The sequence below is a fragment of the Lynx canadensis genome, chromosome C1 (assembly GCF_007474595.2).
Source record: "Lynx canadensis isolate LIC74 chromosome C1, mLynCan4.pri.v2, whole genome shotgun sequence".
Lineage (NCBI taxonomy): Eukaryota > Metazoa > Chordata > Mammalia > Carnivora > Felidae > Lynx > Lynx canadensis.
Genome location: NC_044310.1, coordinates 5567867 through 5574094, shown reverse-complemented (window position 1 = coordinate 5574094; position 6228 = coordinate 5567867). Strand labels below are relative to the sequence as shown.

General features: G+C 44.3%; 1 long non-coding RNA gene across 1 annotated transcript; it reads right to left on the bottom strand.

The window, feature by feature from the left end:
* Positions 1-1220: 1220 nt before the first annotated feature.
* LOC115521484 lies at positions 1221-5851 on the bottom strand. The gene is made up of 3 exons (XR_003971079.1): positions 4178-5851; positions 1506-1680; positions 1221-1251 (listed from the first exon to the last, which is right to left on the bottom strand). It is a non-coding gene; the product is annotated as an uncharacterized LOC115521484 (long non-coding RNA).
* Between the last annotated feature and the right edge of the window lie 377 nt (positions 5852-6228).

Here is a 6228-nt window from a genome sequence, read left to right as displayed (position 1 = left end):
TGGCCCAGAGAGGCCCACGTCTTCTGCCGGCATCCATGAGATGTGGCGGGCTAACCTGTTAGCCCAGGGAAAAATCTGGTAAGTGAGGAGACCCATTCATTCATTCATTCATTCACGTGTATTTATTGCACTCCTGCCACTTACCAGGCACTTTTTTAAGTACTTGCATAGAATAAACCCCTCAAATATTCCGGTCCTATGAAGCTTATACTTTATTGCAAGGGAAGACCAACAATAAACTACCTAAAGAATATAATATATAGAAAGATACAAAGTCTAATATTATATAGCATCATATAGTGCATAATGTGATAAATAACATGGAAAGATAGATCAAGGAAGGGCTGGGCTGGGGTAGGGGAGAAGGTTTATCATTTTAAATGGATATGAAACAGAAGTGGTCCAGATTTTTTAGTTTTATTGGTGAAGGGAGGGCAGTTAGCATATTCTCGGTGGAGGGGGAACCACTGACGGGTATGAGCAGGGGAATGATGACTTCCGATTTGCTGTTTTAAGGATCGCCTTGGCTGCAGGGCAGGGAGGGGGTGATGGTGGGGAGAGCAAGGGAGCAGAGGCTGTCAGCTGCCCAGGAGGGAGGCCGGATGTGGGCAGTGGGACGGAGATGGAGAGAAGTGTCATATTCCGAAGAAGGGAAGGGAGGGGAATATATTTTGGAAGTAGAAATGACAGAGGTTTTCGACAGATTGGTTGTGGAGTGTGAGAAAGACAAGAATCCAAGATGACACTTGGGTTTCGGACTTGAACCACTGGGTAAAATGGAGGTGCCCCTGACAGGGTGGTGGAGGGGAGGCTGGGGGTGGAACAAGTCTCCATGGAGACTGACCACGTTGTCTGTGATTTATAGATTTCATCTCAACACACACCTCTGTGCTCAGAAGTGAGAGCCACGTTTCATGACAATCTGCCGGAATGTGGAAGCCTTCCCGATCTCTGGCGTTTCTCTCTGCGTTGTCTCTGGTTCTCACATCCATGAATGTGTGTATCTGTGTGTGTTGATGCAGGAGGCATATCAAAAGATTTGGCAATGTCATAGTAATAGAAACGTATAATAACAGGGGCGCCTGGGTGGCTCAGCCGGTTAAGCGGTCACGATCAGGTCACAATCTCGCGGTCCGTGAGTTCGAGCCCCACGTTGGGCTCTGTGCTGACAGCTCAGAGCCTGGAGCCTGTTTCAGATTCTGTGTCTCCCTCTCTCTCTCTGTCCCTCCCCTGTTCATGCTCTGTCTCTCCCTGTCTCAAAAATAAATAAACGTTAAAAAAAATTTAAAAAAAGAAACGTATAATAAATAACATGTTAATAATATATATACAAATAATAATAGAAATACATAAGTACACAAATCACAATATAAAACTCATATATTATAGTATATATATTATATATAACACCTGATGGATATATAGTAACATTTAAAATGTGCCTTTTAAATCTCAAATATATATATTTTTATAGAATGATCACAAAGTGATAAGTTGTAACATACATCATTCATCCATTCGGTCCAGTAATCTCTAAAGCATTGGTTGACATTTGGAAATTGTAGATGTAATTTTTGTTTGTTTCTTAGGTGTGGCTGTCACTAGCCATATGACACCACCAGCAGGTCTGAGCTGTCATCAGACATGGGGATGGCATTGTCAGGAAAAGTGGTGAGAAATCTGAAAAGGGGAAGAAGAGAACACTGGGTATCTCCAGTCCTTCTGGCTTATATGCACTTTGGGTTTTTTTTAATTTTTTAATTTTTTGTTTTTAAATTTACATCCAAGTTACTTATCATGTAGTGCAATAATGATTTCAGGAGTAGATTCCAGTGATTCATCCCCCACATATAACACCCAGTGCTCCTCCCCACAAGTGTCTTCCTTAATGCCCTTTGCCCATTTAGCCCATCCTCCTACCCACAACCCCTCCAGTTTGTTCTCTGTATTTAAGAGTCTCTTCTGTTTTGTCCCCCTCCCTGTTTTTATATTATTTTTGCTTTCCTTCCCTTATGTTCATCTGTTTTGAATCTTAAAGTCCTCATATGAGTGAAGTCATCTGATGTTTGTCTTTCTCTGACTAATGTCGCTTAGCATAATACCCTCTAGTTCCATCCACGTAGTTGCAAATGGCAAGGTGTCACTCTTTTTGATTGCTGAGTAGTACTCCATCGTATAGATATACCACCTCTTCTTTATCCATTCATCTGTCGATGGACATTGTATGCACCCTTGGTTTTGAGCTACTTCACAGCTCTGGGTGTTACAGAAACTGGCAGTGGTATAATTGATCTTTGTCCACAGAAATGCAAATTAATATTATCCACTGGAGATATGATAGACTATCCCCCTGGGGATATGGACCTGTTTTGGATCAACTTGCATATTTATTTCAGCATTCTTGATTTTCTCTATAGTGTATTCTCTGAATTCTCCTTTGCGTGGATTGTAACATCCTACCGGCTTCTTCATCAGTTAATGAGTTATATCTTTGACACACATTCATCTAATAGTTGTCCGAGTTAAGCTGATTTTACCATTTAAAAATTATTTTTAACAACATCAAATGTTTCCAAAGATCATCTATTAAGTGGGTAGTTATTAGGTTATCCAAGATCCCCATAACTAGAGATTTTCTCTTAACGCCAATGACATCGGTCAAGATGCTGAACCCTCTCTTAACTTCTATTGACCTAACAGCAATAACATTACAATCTTTTCTAACTGCTTTTATACTGCCTGATACTTTTTAAAAATTTAACATCTTTATTATCAAATAAGTCACAGACAATGTCTTGAAATGTCATTTTAATTAATTGCCTTAATTTGTTATGTTTTTTCTTCATCTGCAATCCAGAAGTTCTGTAAACCTTGTTGGCCAAGTTTCAGGATTCGGTAAATTGGAATAACTCAAAAGTTTTCAAAATTTTTCATATGTTGCTCTTAAATACATTCACATACAATTTTGTAAACAGGCTAATATATTCAATCTTGAAATTGATACAGTCTTCCCAAATTGTTGTAGATCATTTTCTTATTTCTGTCACGTCTTTTTCTTCATTTTTGCAGATTTATCTACAAGTTCAAGCACTTTATCATTCACTGCATTCATGTTGGCTTTAATAGCTGAAACCTTTCTTTCTTTTTAAGCAATCTTTACACCCAATGTGGGGCTCGAACTTACAACCCTGAGATCAAGAGTTGTATGTTCCACCAACTGAGCCAGCCAAGCACCAGGAACACGTCTTTCTTATAAAGCTAAGAAAAGCACTGAGTTCTTTTTATGACATCATTTATCAAGGTCACATATCTGCATGATGTTTTGTTTTCCATACTGTTTATTTCCATTTCACAGTTTATTACCATTCAAGGCTGGCTATGATCTCCAGCTGGCTCTTGGAGGTCTAGTAGATCCAAATATTCTTCCAGTTTTCATTTTTTCGGTTCCTTCCTTTTCAGACACATTATTTGATTTTCTTTGATAGTCAGTCAATACATGGTAGAAAATATTTAAAGTTACTTGCTATGAATCTTTCATTACATTGACCCCAAATAATTGAACGACATCTATGACACAAGAGTTTCTTTGTGTGTTTAAAATTTTTTTTAACTTTTTTTCATGTTTATTTGTTTATTTTGAGAGTGAGAGACGGGGGAAGGGCAGAGAGAGAGAGGGAGAGGGAGAATCCCAAGCAGGCTCCGTGCTGTCAGCACAGACCCCAATGTGGGGCTCGACCTGAGCCAAAATCAAGGGCCAGATGCTTAACCAACTGAGCCACCCAGGCATCCCACTTTGTGTGTTTAAAAATGGATTGTAGGGGTGCCTGCGTGGCTCAGTAGGTTGAGTGTCCAACTTCGGCTCAGGTCATGATCTCACGGTTCATGAGTTTGAGCCCTGTGTTGGGCTCTCTGCTGTCAGCACGGAGCCCGCTTCAAATCCTCTGTCCCCCCTCCCTCTCTGCCCCTCCCTCACTCATTCTCTCTCTCTCTCTCTCTCTCTCTCTCAAAAATAAACATTTAAAAAAATAATAAGGGCGAAAAAATAAACAATAAAGAAATAAACATATGGTAGGGGGGACATAGTTTTACAAAATCCCATTAAGGAGAACACGAGCAAACGTGTGGAAGCCCACAGTAGTACACTATTCTACGTAAGGATATTTTATAATTTATTTACCTTTTTACCTGTCGATGGGTGTCCAGGTTCTTTGCTGTCATAAACAATGATGCAATGAACATCTGTGTGTTCACAATCCCCTGAGCAGACGTTTCTCCAGATTTATGCTGTAAGTAGGATTTCAGGGTGAAAGAAATGGGCATTTTTTAACTTTACTTGGTATTTTCATCTGCTCCCCAAAGTGGATGACCTGACTTACGACCCCACCACAGTGTCTCCGCGCCCCTGATTCTCCACGTCCTTGAAGACACTCGGCCCCATCAGACCTCTTCATCTTTGCACATCTGGTAGGTCTGGAGTGATGCTTGCTTCCTCACTGGTCTTCTTCTGATTACCAGGCACTGTGCCAGGCCGCCAGAGAGGGACATGGTCCTGTCTTAGAGGTCCCTGCTGAGTGAAGGGGAGCAAGTCCAGAATAACTTTCAGGGACACCGACCCGTGTTGGGCTCTTTATATGTTCCCCTCTCTGGTTCCAAGAGTCTTCCCCAGGGCAGGTGTATGGGGCAGAAATTCCCCGGAAGCCATCCCCTCCTTGTGTTCTGAATTCACTGGGAAGATAGATCTTGGAGGTCCTTGGTTGGGAACAGTCCCTGAGACTGCTCCGGGGATGGAGAGACTCCTCCTGGGGGCGGCTTGGGCACCAGGGCTCCAGTCTGGGCTGGGATGCCAGTGTCCGGGTACGGCCAAGAGTGGAGTGGGTGGGGCAAGGGCGTCCGGAGTTACGGTGTCCCTCTGATGGGACTGCCTGTAATATTTCACTCTGGTTAGGGCACTGGACCAGGACGGGAAGCATCAGGAGGCCTGAGAATGAAAGTCATGAACTTTCCTGCTTCCCTGGGTACGATGGAGGCTTGGAGTCCAATTTGATTGAGGAGGAAGAGGGAGACAGATGCTCCATTGCACCTGCGTGTGTGGGTAAGCCACGCGGTAAACAGGCCATCTCGATGCATCGTGAAACACGTGGCTCTACAGGGCAACGGCGTGCGTGGGCACCGCATGGGCACTCAGCTCAGTCCCAAGGTCGGGGGACCTTGGAGGGGGGGAGTGTCCCTCAAGGGAGAGGAGGAATCAGACCAGAGCGTCAAGTGTTAAGGAAATTGGGTTTCTCTTTGGAATAATAAATGGAGGAATATCAAAGAGAGGAATAAATCTGCATTTGTGAAAGATGATCCTGCCTGCAGTGTAGACAATGGATCAGGGGTCAGGAGACTGGAGTGAGCAGGGGAGACTTGGCAGGCAATGATGCAGGTGACACTAGGTGGTCACAATGGCTGTGACCAGAAACATGACCCCGGGGGCCCTGATGCTGCTCTGGTGGGAGGGGCTGGGAAGGCAGCGACAGGCCCTGAGGAGCCCAGGAAGAGCGGGTGTGGGTGGGTGGGTGTGAAGGCGAGGGTTCTGTCAGGGCCCGTTCCATTTGGCAGCCTGGGGACCTAACAGGAAGTGAGGACCTCGTCAGAAGCTCACGAGCAGGACCGGGGACCAGTCATTCAGTTTAAGTGTCACTTAGTTTAAGTAAAGATACAGGGGTGATGACATCACCCAGGGAGGGCGAGAAGGCGGAGAAGGAGAGAGGGTCTGGGACAGGAATGGCTATTGCATAGTTTCAAGATACAATCAAGTTCCATTGTGACCTGGCTGCCTCTACCTTTTTTTTTTTTTTTTAATTTTTGTTAATGTTTCTTTTTGAGAGAGAGAGAGAGACAGGGAGAGAGAGACAGAGCATGAGCAGAGGAGGGGCAGAGAGAGAGGGAGGCACAGAATCCGAAGCAGGCTCCAGGCTCCGAGCTGTCAGCACAGAGCCCGACGTGGGGCTCGAACTCACAAACCGTGAGATGGTGACCTGAGCTGAAGCCGGACGCCTAACCGACTGAGCCCCCCAGGCACCCCTGCCTCTGTCTTTTTGTTGCCATCCTCGACGTGAATTTATAATCGTTTCCCCCAGCCTTACCTTACAGAGCATTTCATATAAAAATGAACCACTGCCTCTATTATCCTGAATACTAGAAAAACCGCGTCACAAGCTACAAGGGCCACATGCGCTGCTGTGA